General features: G+C 47.6%; 1 pseudogene; it reads right to left on the bottom strand.

Annotated features, from left to right (window-relative positions):
- Positions 1-9121: 9121 nt before the first annotated feature.
- LOC129009565 (chloride intracellular channel protein 1-like) lies at positions 9122-9972 on the bottom strand (annotated as a pseudogene).
- Positions 9973-14405: the final 4433 nt, after the last annotated feature.

The following is a 14405-nucleotide window of genomic DNA, read 5'->3' as shown; positions in this document are numbered from 1 at the left end:
AGTTGGGAGGCTGAGGCAAGAGGATTGCTTGAGCTCAGAAATTCAAGGCTGCAGTGAGCTATGATTGTACCACATCACTGCACTCCAGCCTGGGTGACAGAGCAAGACCCTGTCTCTCTGACAGAGGAGAGAGAGAGAAAGAGAGAGAGAGAAGGAATGAATTGACCTAAGAAGGAAAATGGCTGAATTCGGGATATATTTTGGATGTGGGTTACTTAGGGGACACAGTGGGGCAGGAATTGGTCCTATGTGAGTCCTTGCATCCCTCAAATGTGCCACTGGAAGAAAAGCAGAAGGAGCAGCGAGTATGGAGCCCATGTCAGGGCGTCACCAGCTCCCCAGTGTGAGCCACTGGGCCATGCAGTGCTAGGCCATGCAGTGCTGGGATTCAGAAAGTGTCAGATTTCAAGGCCTGTGTGTCCTTGGGTGAGTAGCTTGGCCTCTCTGGGCCTCTGGATGGACTGGGGGCAGCGAGTCTATAAAGCCCTGAGCTGCCTTTCCTGCATTCTCAGCACATTGTTGGAACCTGAGTGCATCGTGACAGCCCGGTGTGCTGACAGCTGACGGAGTCCACACGCCTCTTCTACGCGTGGCTTCAGCGTCCTCTCATAAACCTGACCCTGCCCGGTCAACCCCAGCTCTAAAAAGAACTGTCCAGCCCTGAGTTAGGACAGCATTTTCTCCCCTGTGACTTCACTTCCATTGCACTCTTTTTTTTTTTTTTTTTTTTTTTTTTGAGACAATCTTGCTCTGTCACCTGGCTGGAGTGCAGTGGCACGATCTCTGCTCACTGCAACCTCCACTTCCCAGGTTAAAGCGATTCTTGTGCCTCAGCCTCCTGAGTAGTTTGGACTACAGTTGCATGCTGCCACCATGCCCGGCTAATTTTTTTTTTTTTTTGAGGTGGAGTTTCGCTCTTGTTGCCCAGGCTGGAGTGCAATGGCACCACCTCGGCTGACCGAAAGCTCTGCCTCCCAGGTTCAAGCGATTCTCCTGCCTCAGCCTCCCGAGTAGCTGGGATTACGGGCATGCGCCACCATGCCCAGCTAATTTTGTATTTTTTTAGTAGAGATGGGGTTTCTCCATGTTGGTCAGGCTGGTCTCAAACTCCTGACCTCAGGTGATCCGCCCACCTCGGCCTCCCAAAGTGCTGGGATTACAGGCGTGAGCCGCCGAGCCTGGCCTAATTTTTGTGTTTTTAGTAGAGAAGGGTTTTCATCATGTTGCCAGGCTGGCCTTGAACTCCTCAGTTCAGGCAATCTGCCCTCTTCGGCTTCCCAAAGTGCTGGGATTACAGGCGTGAGCCACCGCGCCAGCCACTTTATAGCATTGTTTTATTTTCTTTTCTCCCCTGTGTCCTCTCCCAGCTTTAGCCATCCTTTAAGATGTTCCTCCATCTTCCACCCTCCACTTCCACCAAGGTGCCTCATTCCTGGCTGCCATGCCTCACATTCCTCTCCCTTCTCATGAGTCCTGAAGCACTTTACAGTTCGATTAGAAAACCAGAGTCAGGAGGTCTGGATTTGACATGTGGCTTGACCACAAGCTTTCTGTGTGACGTTGGGCAAGTCATGAGCCTGCTCTGAGGCTCAGTTTCTTCATTCTGATATTGAAAGACAAGAGGGTCAGATACTTGCCCTCACCAAGCTGGATCATTTAAATGAAATCTCTAGGGCAGGTGCAGTGGCTCATGCCTGTAATCCCAGCACTTTGGGAGGCCGAGGCAGGTGGATCACGAGGTCAGGAGATCGAGACCATCCTGGCTAACATGGTGAAACCCCATCTCTACTAAACATACAAAAAATTAGCTGGGCGTGGTGGCGGGCGCCTGTAGTCCCAGCTACTCGGGCGGCTGAGGCTGGAGAATGGCATGAACCCAGGAGGCGGAGCTTGCAGTGAGCCGAGATCGCGCCACTGCGCTCCAGCCTGGGCAACAGAGTGAGACTCCATCGCAAAAAAAAAAAAAAAAAAAAAAAATTAGCCGGGCATGGTGGCGTGTGCCTGTAATCCCAGCTACTCAGGAGGCTGAGGCACAAGAATTGCTTGAACCCGGGAGGCAGAGGTTGCAGTGAGTCGAGATCGTGCCGCTGCACTCCAGCCTGGGCAAGAGAGCAAGACTCCATCTCCAAAAAAAAAAGGAAAGAAAAAAGAAAAAAAAGAAATATCTGGAAACACAAGGTGGGGGGTACCTAGAAAAAGGGGTGGTCTAGAATTAATATGGTCTCCTATGTCCCACAGTGGCAGCAGCTGTTTCTGGCAAAATCCTTAGTGCTGGTTGCAGCCATTCAGCTCCCCTTGGTTTCTGCCAATTTCCTGATCCTATTTCTCTTGCCAATTCTCTAAGCTTCCAGATATCCTTCTAACAAATTCCTTTCTGGCTAAGTTACCCAGAATTAGATTCCATTTTTGGCAACTGAAGCCCCTAATGAGTTCAGACCTTCAAGTGGTCCTGTGATAGAATGAGAGAGCCACACGTCTTTCCTTAAGTGTGTTATGCCTTTTGGTTGTGCATGTCTTGTGAATCTTCTGCTTTCAACTTTCTCTCCCCAGAAACAGGAGTATCTTGAGGGTCTAAACACAGTACAAAACTCAAAAACAGCTGGGTTCCGGAACGCTTCCTAACATCATGAAGGATCTTTTAGTTCGGAGGGTCAAATTGTCAGCCTGATAGAGCTAGCATTGGATGTGCTTTGTCTGGAAATATATTAAAGTTTCAGATTCCTAGATTTTCTTGAAAAATCAGAAGATCTGGCCGTACCTACCCACAGTACCACATAGCAACATTCAGCTGAAGTTGAGTGGAACCTACCCCCTTTAGATGGGATGTGACCACTTCAGTCATTTAAATAATCTATTTGGGGCCAGGTGCAGTGGATCACACCTGCAATCCTAGCTATTCAGGAGGCTGAGGCAGGAGGATCACTTGAACCCAGGAGTTCGAGGCTACAGTGAGCCATGATTGTACCACTGCACTCCAGCCTGGGCAACAGAGTGAGACCCTGGCTCAAATAAATAAATAAATAAATAGGGGTTTTTTTAATTAAATTATTTGAATCCAGGAGGCATTTGAGTTTTCACCTCTTGGCCAGGCATGGTGGCTCAAGCCTGTAATCCCAACACTTTGGGAGGCCGAGGTGGGTGGATCACTTGAGGTCAGGAGTTCAAGACCAACCTGGCCAACTTGGTGAAACCCCGTCTCTACTAAAAAATACAAAAATTAGCCAGGCATGGTGATGCGTACCTGCAATCTCACCTACTCAGGAGGCTGACGCAGGAAAATCGCTTCAACCTGGGAGGCAGAGGCTGTGGTGAGCCAAGATCGCTCCATTGCACTCCAGCTTGGGCAACAGAACAAGACTCTGTGTCAAAAAAAAAAGAGTTTGCACCTCTTGTTTAGATGAGTAGAATGTTGCCGGGTCATGCCTTGTTTTCGTTGAGCCTGTCTTTGGAGGCCACAACTGGGCATGGGATGTGGCTAAGTGAGATGAGCACAGGCCCTAGAGTCACTGGAGAGGTGTGTAACCCTGGGAAAGTCCCTTAACCTCTCTGAGCCTCAGTCTTTGCAACTCTGAAATGGAAATAATAGTTCAGAAGAATGCTGCGAAAATTCAATCAGGTCCATAAAGTATGATACAGAAAAGTAGGTGTTCGCTAAAAGTTTATGAAAGAGGGGATTCTGAGATCTTACATTTGGAAGGGCCCAGTAGGATGCTTGGCTCATAGTGAGTGCTTGAGAAATGTTCATTCTCTTCCCCTGATTTTTTTTTTTTTTTGAGACAGAGTCTCGCTATGTCACCCAGGCTGGAGTGCAGTGGCACCATCTCAGCTCACTGCAACCTCTGCCTCCCAGGTTCAAGCAATTCTCCTGTCTTAACCTCCAGAGTAGCTAGAACTACAGGCGCATGCCACCACACCCGGCTAATGTTTATATTTTTAGTAGAAACGGGTTTTCACCATGTTGGCCAGGCTGGTCTTGAACTCCTGACCTCAAGTGATCTGCCCACCTCGGCCTCCCAAAGTGCTGGGATTATAGGCGTGAACCACCATGCCCAGCCTCTTCACCTGTTTTTTGTATTGTTGGGCAGAGTTCTTGGTTTTTATTTTGCTTTTGGCTGGGCCAGGGTGGAGCAATCACACCACAGTGCCCTTCAGAGGGGTCCTATGGGCTCTGGAAAAACGCCCCCTGATAGCTGTGGGGATGAAATATGAGTGGGTAGGCACGACACCGTGTGGAATATGTGCAGCCATCCCCCTGATTTACGTAGGACCCACAGGCTTCTTGGGAAAGAAATGATATCGTGTCCGGTGTCTGAACCTGGGCTTCGGAAAACTCCAAACCAGCCCAACAGGCTTGGCAGGTGCAGACAGAAGTTGCAGGGGGTGGGAGGGGATGGGGGGGCTCCAGGAGAAAACTGCAGAAGGAAGACACCCAGCCTGCCTGACCTGAGGGCTGAGTCTGGAGATTGGAGAGAAGAGGGGTTCCATAAACAATCTGAGGCTGTGTTTGAATCCCCAGATTCAGCCCCTCCTCATCCTCCCATAGCCTTCACGGCTCTGAGACGAAGAGGGCTCACTTGGGGCCCAATCCCCTGTTTTACAGAGCTCAGCAGAAGGCACTGCAGGGGCTGGCTGGGGAGAGGAGTCAGGAGTAAGCGTCCAGGAAAGACAGGCCCTGGAGGGAAGTGGGCCGTGGTGCAGTGTCTGAGACCCACAGACAGCAGGCAGAGGGCCTTCTGCCTGCAAAGAGCAGCTCTAACCACAGCTGAAGCACCCCCTTCCAGACCTAGAAAGAGCCCTGCTGGGAACCCACGGACCCATCGGAACCCAGAGCATTCTTGGGATACTTGGTGAAGGGAACCTGTGTGGAAGACAGGACTTCCTTCCTACTGGCCTAGATGTGGGTGCTTGGAGCATCAGGACAGAGGGTGTGGCTGTAAACAGGGCCCCTTTATATATATATATATATGATTTTTTTTTTTTTTTTTTTTTGAAACAGAGTCTCACTGTCGCCCAGGCTGGAGTGCAATGGCATGATCTCGGCTCACTGCAACCTCCGCCTCCCAGGTTCAAGTGATTCTCCTGCCTCAGCCTCCTAAGTAGCTGGATTACAGGCGTGTGCCCCCACACCTGGCTACTTTTTGGATTTTTAGTAGAGATGGGGTTTCACCATGTTGGCCAGGCTGGTCTTGAATTTCTGGCCTCAAGTGATCTGCCTGCCTTGGCCTCCCGAAGTGCTGGGATTGCAGGCATGAGCCAGTAAACTGGGTCCCTTTATATTCACAGCTCATCCATACCTGTTCTGCACCTGCTCTGTGCCAAGCTCTGTGCCAAGCTCCGTACCAGGTGGGCAGCGAGGAGCAACACGGTAGAGCTTCCAGGGTAGCAAGGGAGATAATAGCCAAGTAATCAGATGAGTCAAGGTAAACTCAGCAGTGATACATGAACGGCCAAGATGCTGGAGCTGAGAGGCCAGGGAAGACTCGGTTATCTGAGTCACCATGGAACGAGCTAGGAGCGGAAGGGTCACATCTGTTTCCTTTTCTTGGGTAGCATTCCCAGGCCTCGCCTTGTTGGGGGTCCTTGTCTCATCTGAGAAGCCAGGTTCTCCCAACAGCTGACTCAGGATAGCAGATCAGCTCTGTTTTTCCCCCGTCAAGCCAACGTCAGGGGTTTCTCAGTTGGGGAATGAGGCTGACTGCGACAGGATCCTCTGAACCACTGGCAGGGGCCAGAGGGGTTTGAGACGTGCTTCTACTTGCCCAGGTAGGCCCAGGCTGTAGGGCAGGGGCGTCACCTGTGACTCATCTCAGGCAACGCTGGGAAGCCTATTGTCCTTCTACCCTAGTGCTAGGCCTCTGGGACAGGATCTGAGCAGAGATGCTCATGAAAGTAGGGGTTTGTGATCAGTGGGCCAACCTCCACCCCCATCCCCCAGCAGGGGCCTTGGTGAAATTTGAGATTCATTTCCAACTCTTCCTGTGGGAAGGAGGTGTGGACCTTGATGTCAGCATTTCTTAGGGAGTGGCTGGACCTCGAGGCAGCATCTGAGACACGGGCTCAAGGGGGCAGCCATGGGGCAGTGATTCCCCCCAAATACTCACCAGCCGTTTGTTTGTTTGGAGACCAGGTCTCAGTTTGTTGCCCAGGCTGGAGTACAGTGGTATAATCATAGCTCACTAAAGTCTTCACCTCCTGGGCTCAAGTGATCCTCCTACCTCAGCCTTCCCATAGATGGGACTGCAGCGTGTGCCACTATGCCTGGCTAATTAAAAAAAAAAAAAAAAATCCTTATCATGGCACTGGCTAATATTTTTATTTTTTGTAGAGACAGCGTCTGGCTCTGTTGCCCAGGCTGGAATGCAATGGCGTAATTATAGCTCACTCCAGCCTTGGATTCCTAGGTTCAAGTGATCATCCTGCCTCAGTCTTCAAAGTAGCTGGGACTACATGAGACTACAGGTGTGCGCCACCACATCTGGGTTTGTTTTGTTTTGTTTCATTTTTTGGTAGAGACAGGGTCTTGTTATGGTGCCCAGACTCGTCTCAACCTCCTGGCCTCAAGCAATCGTCCTGCCTTGGCATCCCAAAGTGCTAGGATTACAAGCGTGAGCCACCGTGCCTGGCTGCCCTTTGCTCCTTCTTCCTTAGAATCACCTCCTTCAATGCCCACTCAGTTCCTCTCTTTGTGCCCCCATCTCAGTCACTCAAACCTAGACCCTGCCACTTCCTGGGGTACCACATGGCCCTGGATTCAAAGCCTAACCCCACCATCCACCTATGACCTGTCTGCCCTTCCACCATCTCTTTACCTTCTCTGTGTGTCTGTTTCAAGTTTTTGTTTTGTTTCGTTTTTGTTTTTTGAGATGGAGTCTCACTCTGTCGCCCAGGCTGGAGTGCACTGGCGCGATCTCGGCTCACTGCAACCTCTGCCTCCCAGGTGCAAGCAATTCTCCTGCCTCAGCTTCCCAAGTAGCTAAGAATATAGACACACACCACCACACCTGGCTAATTTTTTTGTATTTTTTAATAGAGACGGGATTTCACCATGTTGCCCAGGTTGGTCTTGAACTCCTGAGCTTAAGTGATCTGCCCGCCCCAGCCTCCCAAAGTGCTGGGATTACCACGCATGAGCCATCGCACCCAGTCTAGTTTTATGTTATATAAAACAGGAACAAAGAGTCCAGCTTATCTGGGTGTAGTGGCTCACACATATAATCCTAGCACTTTGAGAGGCTGAGGTGGAATGACTGCTTGAGCTCAGGAGTTCGAGACCAGCCTGGGCAACATGGTGAGACCTCATCTTTATTTTAAAAAAGTGAAATAAAACAGGCTGGGCGCAGAGGCTCATGCCTGTAATCCCAGCACTTTGGGGGGCTGAGGCAGGTGGATTACCTGAAGTCAGGGGTTCGAGACCAGCCTCGCCAACATGGCAAAACCCTTTCTCTATTAAAAATACAAAAAATTAGGCGGGGGTGGTGGCAGGCACCTGTAATCTCAGCTACTTGGGAGGCTGAGGCAGGAGAATTACTTAAACCTGGGAGGCGGAGGTTGCAGTGAGCCAAGATCGTGACACCACACTGCAGCCTGGGTGACAGAGCAAAAATCTGTCTCAAAAAATAAAATAAAATGAAATAAAACAAAAAGAGTCCAGCCTTATAGGGTTGTTATCAAAATTCTCATCCAGCAAATATTATATGAGTTAAGAGATATGAGGCACTTTGAAGAGTCCCTGACACATAGTAAGCACTCAATAAATGGTAGCTGTTTTACTGTTGCCATGATTAAATAGTTAGCAAGTATCTATTCTACTAGATGTTGGGGATTTGATGAGGAAAACAGACACCGTTGCAGTGATGATGTAAGATAAAGGATGTATAGCACCTGTCACCTAGGGGGGCCCCAATTAAAGGTGGGTCCTCCTCTCTTCCTTCCCAGCTCTGAGGCCCCTCCATTGTTCTCACTGTCCACGGAAACCTACAGATCTGACATGTGCTGGAGGCTGAGTGAGCACTTCTGACCACAGAGGAGCCCCAAAGGACTGCTCCAGGTGCTAGTCATCTTGGGGTGTGCCACTTAGGAAAGGTTTCCCTGGGGAGGAGTCCTGAAGATAAATTTGCCAGAAGGGAGGATGGGAGCAAGCTTCGAGGGTGTTGGCTGAGTCCTCTTCTATCCACCAACCTGCTCATCCAGCGTCTAGAAATAGGGTGTTAAGAGTTTGACCTAGGCTGGGGGCGGTGGCTCACGCCTGTAATCCCAGCACTTTGGGAGGTTGAGGCTGGCGGATCACTTGAGGTCAGGAGTTCAAGACAAGCTTGGCCAACATGGCGAAACCCCGTCTCTAATAAAAATACAAAAACTACCTGGGAGTGGTGGCAGGTCCTGTAGTCCCAGCTAATCAGAAGGCTGAAGCAGAAGAATCACTTGAGGTGGAGGTTGTAGTGAGCCAAGATTGTGCCACTGTACTCCAGCCTGGGCAACAGAGCGAGAATCTGTTTCAAAAAAAAAAAAAGAAAAGAAAAGAAAAAGAAAAACCAACTACACTCCGATGAATAATACAATCTTTATTTAAAAAAAAAAAAAAAAAAAAAAAGGCCGGGCATGGTGGCTCACGCCTGTAATCCCAGCACTTTGGGAGGCCGAGGCGGGCAGATCACGAGGTCAGGAGATGGAGAATATCCTGGCTAATAAGGTGAAACCCTGTCTCTACTAAAAATACAAAAAATTAGCCGGGTGTAGTGGCGCATGCCTGTAATCCCAGCTACTCGGGAGGCTGAGGCAGGAGAATGGCGTGAACCTGGGAGATGGAGCTTGCAGTGAATCGAGATGGTGCCACTGCACTCCAGCCTGGGTGACAGAGCGAGATTCAGTCTCAAAAAAAAAAAAAAAAAAAAAACTCAGATCTATAGAAAGGAATAAAAAATACTTGAGATGGTAAACAGGTGAGTAAATATTTTTAAATTGTATTTAAATTTTTTTCTTTATTTCTTTAAGAGATGCGGCTGTTTATTTATTTTTTCATTTTTTTCTCTATTACTGAAATACGTTGTCCTGCCCATCCCACCCCACAATAAAAATCTCACCCAGCCCCCCATTTCTTTCCCTCATCCCCTCTTCCCCACACCATCCCAGAACAAGTCCTCCAGGATTCCCTGCCCACTGGCCATTTTGGAGTGTGTCCATTGGGTAGCAATATGGAAACCACCAGGGCCTTTGTGGAGAAAACGGAGGGGGTTGAGGGAGTCCCAGGAGGGGCTTATTTGAGGGCGTTGACCCCTTGCTTATAGGTGAGCTCGATCTCCTCATCATCTGGGCAGGTGGAGGAGGATTCTTCCTGTGCATAAGCATTGCTCAAGTGCTGACACGTTCCCGGGAAGGCCTCAGGGATGTTAAATCCCCGGTACTTCTTACACACCACCTGTACTATGTGTAGCTTTGGCAACAGGTTGCAGTCAGCCAGGGTGAGAGCTCGTTGCCATTCAGAAACTTCCTCTGCGAGATGCTCTCATCTTCAGCACTGGTTTCATCCACTTCTTTTGGGAGGAGGGATGTTAAATAATTGTCTAAAACCTTCAGGGCTTCCAGGAGTCCCTTCTCCAAATTATCATTGAGTGCTGGGTTTGAATTCTTGATGTAGGCAGAAAATTTGGCAAATATGTCCAGCCCAGCTGTGTTGGACTCAGGGTTCAGAGCTGCCAGCTTGGGGTATCTCGGAGGGCACAGTACTGCCTCCAGAAATTCCTCCATTTTGTTGGTGTCTGTGTGCACTTCAGTGCCATGCAGCAGGAATGGGAGCTGCCCTCCTGGGCACAGCTTCTGCACTCTCTCAGTCTGTCTGTTGGTGTCAATAGTGGTAACGTTGAAGGTGACTCCTGTGACCCACAGCACCATGAACAGTCTCTGGGAGAAGGGGTAGTTCCCAGTCTCGGCCCCATCACGGCTAGCCTTCATGAACAGTTCGACTGGCAGTTGTTCTTCCGCTGTGGTTGCGTCCCTTTATTTATTTATTTATTTATTTATTTTTTGAGACAGAGTCTTGCTCTGTAACCCAGGCTGGACCCAGGCTGGAGTGCAGTGGTGCGATCTTGGTTCACTGCTACCTCCGCCTCCCGGGTCCTGGTTCAAGCAATTCTCCTGCCTCAGCCTCGCGAGTACCTAGGATTACAGGCATGCGCTACCACGCCCACCTAATTTTTCTATTTTCAGTAGAGATGGGGTTTCACCATGTTGGCCAGGCTGGTCTTGAACTCCTGACCTCGTGATCCACCCACCTCGGCCTCCCAAAGTTCTGGGATTACAGGCATGAACCACCGTACCTGGCCCCCACTTTTTTTTTTTTCCATATAGGCACACTGACAGACGTGGCTATTTAAAAGCTAAAATTATGACATTGTATTGTGGGGTTTATAACAGATGTCATTTATGCAATAAGAACAACAAAAGACGGTGGACATGGAAATAAATGGAACTATATTGTGCAAAGTTCCTACATTTTATGGGAAATAGTACAATATTAATCTTAAGTAGATTATGGGCCAGGTGCAGTGGCTCACTTCTGTAATCCCAACACTTTGGGAAGCCAACGCGCGTGGATCACTTGAGGTCAGGAGTTCAAGACCAGCCTGGCCCACATGGTGAAACCCCGTCTCTACTAAAAATACAAAAATTAGCTGGGCGTGGTGGTACATGCCTACAATCCCAGCTACTCAGGAGCCTGAGGCACGAGAATTACTTGAACCCGGGAGGCGGAGGTTGCAGTTAGCCGAGATGGAACAACTGCCCTCCAGCCTGGGTGAAAGGGTGAGCCTCCAGCTCAAAAAAAAAAAAAAAATAATAATAATAATAATAATAATAATAGGCCGGGCGCGGTGGCTCACACCTGTAATCCCAACACTGGGAGGCCGAGGCAGGCAGATCACGAGGTCAGGAGATCAAGACCATCCTGGCTAACACGGTGAAACCCCGTCTCTACTAAAAATACAAAAAATTAGCCAGGGGTGGTGGTGGGCACCTGTAGTCCCAGCTACTCAGGAGGCTGAGGCAGGAGAATTGCTTGAACCCGGGAGGTGGAGCTTGCAGTGAGCCAAGATCACGTCATTGCACTCCAGCCTGGGCGACAGAGCAAGACTTCGTCTCAAAATAAAATAAAATAAAAAAATAATAATAATAATTTTAAGTAGATTGTGATAAGTTAAAGCTTATGAGATGCACACTCACTATAGCAGCCACTACCACTACAATTTAAAGAGGGTACAGCTTTAAAAAAGCCAGTAAAGCCCGGCTCAGTGGTTCACACCTGTAATCCCAGCACTTTGGGAGGCCGAGGCAGGCGGATTGCCTGAGCTCAGGAGTTGAGACCAGCCTGAGCAACATGGTGAAAACCCATCTCTACTAAAATACAAAAGATTAGCTGGGCGTGGCAGTGTGCGCCTGTAATCCCAGCTACTCAGGGTGCTGAGGCAGGAGAACTGCTGGAACCTGGGAGGCAGAGGTTACAGAGACCTGAGATCACACCGCTGCACTCCAGCCTGGGCAACAAGAGCGAGACTCTGTCTCAAAAAAGAAAAAAGCCAGTAGAGATATTAAAATACAATCATAAAAATTACTCAGTTAACTCAGAAGAAGGTAGGAAAGGAGAAACAGAGGAACAACAACAAAAAAGATGGAATGAGTAGAAAACAAATAGCAAAATGGCAGAACCAAACCTAAACACATCAATAATTACATCAAATGTAAATGAAATAAATATTCTAATTAAAACACCGAAATGATTAGGCAGGAGCCGGGTGCTGTGGCTTATGCCTGTAATCTCAGTATTTTGGGAGGCTGAGGCTGAGGCGGGTGGATCACCTGAGGTCGGAAGTTCAAGACCAGCCTGGCCAACATGGAGAAACCCTGTCTCTACTAAAAATACAAAAATTACCCGGGTGTGGTGGCAGGCGCCTGTAATTCCAGCTACTCATGTGGCTGAGGCAGGAGAATGGCTTGAACCCAGGAGGTGAAAATTGGAGTGAGCTGAGATGGCACCACTGTACTCTAGCCTGGGGGACAGAGTGAGACTCTGTCTTGAAAAAAAAAAAAAAGAAAGAAAGAAAGAAAAAGAAATGGTCAGGCAGAGCAAAGAAGAATATATAAGTATATGCTGTCTACAAGGCACATACTTTTTTAAAAATTTTTATTTATTTTTTTGAGATGGAGTCTTGCTCTGTTGCCCAGGCTGGAGTGCAGTGGCACCATTTTGGCTCACTGCAATGTCCACCTCCCGCATTCAAGTGATTCTCCTGCCTCTGCCTTCCTAGTAGCTGGGATTACAGGTGCATGCCACTACGCCCAGCTAATTTTTGTATTTTTGTAGAGACAGAGTTTCATCACATTGGCCAGGCTGGTCTCGAACTCCTGACCTCAAGTGATCTGCCTCCTTCGACTCCCAAAGTGCTGGGATTACAGGTGTGAGCCATCGCGCCCGGCCCAAGGCACATACATTTATTTATTTTTTTTGTTTTTTTTTTTTTTTAGATAGAGTCTTACTCTATTGCCCAGGCTGAAGTGCACTGGCATGATCTGGGCTCACTGCAACCTCTGCCTGCCGGGTTCAAGCAATTCTCCTGCTTCAGCTTCCTGATTAGCTGGGACTACAGGCATGCGCCACCACGCCCGGCTAATTTTTGTGTGTGTTTCAGTAGAGACGGGGTTTCACTGTGTTACCTAGGCTGGTCTTGAACTCCTGAGCTCAGACAATCTGCCTGCCTCAGCCTCCCAAACTGCTAGGTTTACAGGCGTGAGCCACCACGCCCAGTCGGCACATACTTTATTTATTTATTTATTTATTTATTTTATTTTATTTTTTGAGACGGAGTCTCGCTCTGTCTCCCAGGGTGGAGTGCAGTGGCGCGATCTTGTCTCACTGCAAGCTCCGCCTCCTGGGTTCACACCATTCTCCTGCCTCAGCCTCCTGAGTACCGGTGACTACAGTCACCGGCCACGCCTGGCTAATTTTTTTTTTTGTATTTTTTTAGTAGAGATGGGGTTTCACCATGTTAGCCACGGTGGTCTCCATCTCCTGACCTCGTGATCCACCTGCCTTGGCCTCCCAAAAGTGCTGGATTACAGGCATGAGCCACCACACCCGGCTGGCACATACTTTAAATACAAACCCACACTGAGGTTGAGAGTAAAAGGTTGGAAAAATGATCTAAAATAAAAACACACATCATAAGAAAGCTATATTAATATCAGATAATATAGACTTCAAAACTAAGAACATAAGACAGGTATTTCTTAATGATAAAAGGGGCACTTCATTAAGAAGATATAACAATTTTAAGTATCAACCTAATCATAGTTCCAAATATATAAAGGAAAAATTGATATAATTAAATGAAGCAGTAAACAAAATTTATAATTAGAAATTTACTTATCTCTTAATAATTGATTGAGCTGCTAGACAAAAAAATCAGTAAGGACATAGAATACCCGAAAAACATTATCAGTCACCTTGAATTAGTTGACTATTGTAGAACACTGCACCCCAAAATAATAGAATTCTTCTAAAGTGCACCTGGAATAGTCACTACAATAAACCATATCTTGGCTATAAACAAGTTTCAATAAGTTTCAGAAGACTGAAATCTTACAGAATATATTCTCTGACCACAATAGAATTAAATTAACATCATCAACAAAGAAGATATCCAGGAAAGCCCCAAGTATTTGGAAATTAAACAAGATTCTTCCAAAAAATACATAGTATCCCCCAAATAAATTGAAAACATGTCCACACAAAACCTGCACACAAATATTGAGAGCTGCTTTATTCATACTTGCCAAAAGTTGGAAGCAACCAAAGTGTCTTTCAATAGGTGAAGGGATAAACAAACTCTGGTACATTCATACAATGGAATATCATTCAGCAATAAAAAGAAATGAGCTATCAAGCCACGAAAAGTCATGGAAAAATATCAAAAGTACACTGCTAAGTGAAAAGCCAGCCTGAAAAGGCTACCTGCTGTATGATTCCAATGATAGGACATTGTGGAATAGGCAAAACTATGGAGACAGTAAAAAGATCCATGGTTGCCAGAATTTGATGGGGAGGGAGGGATGAATAGGCAGAGGGTGGGAGATTTCTGGGGCCGTGAAACTATTCCGTATGACATTATAATGGTGGTTATATACCATAGTGTATTTGTCAAAGCCCGTAGCCTGTACAACATGAAGAGTAAAACCTAATCTCATTATTGGCTCATCAACTGTAACAAATGTACTTACACTAACATACCATGTGATTAATAGGGGAGATTTACTGGAGGGAGAGACCTATATGGGAACTCTGCACTTTCCCATCAATTTTTCTGTAAGCCTGAAACTTCTCTAAAAAACATTTTCTGAAAACCCATGTTCAAAGAATG

The sequence above is a fragment of the Pongo pygmaeus genome, chromosome 10, assembly GCF_028885625.2.
Source record: "Pongo pygmaeus isolate AG05252 chromosome 10, NHGRI_mPonPyg2-v2.0_pri, whole genome shotgun sequence".
Taxonomy (NCBI): domain Eukaryota; kingdom Metazoa; phylum Chordata; class Mammalia; order Primates; family Hominidae; genus Pongo; species Pongo pygmaeus.
This window is presented reverse-complemented; position numbering and strand designations above follow the sequence as displayed.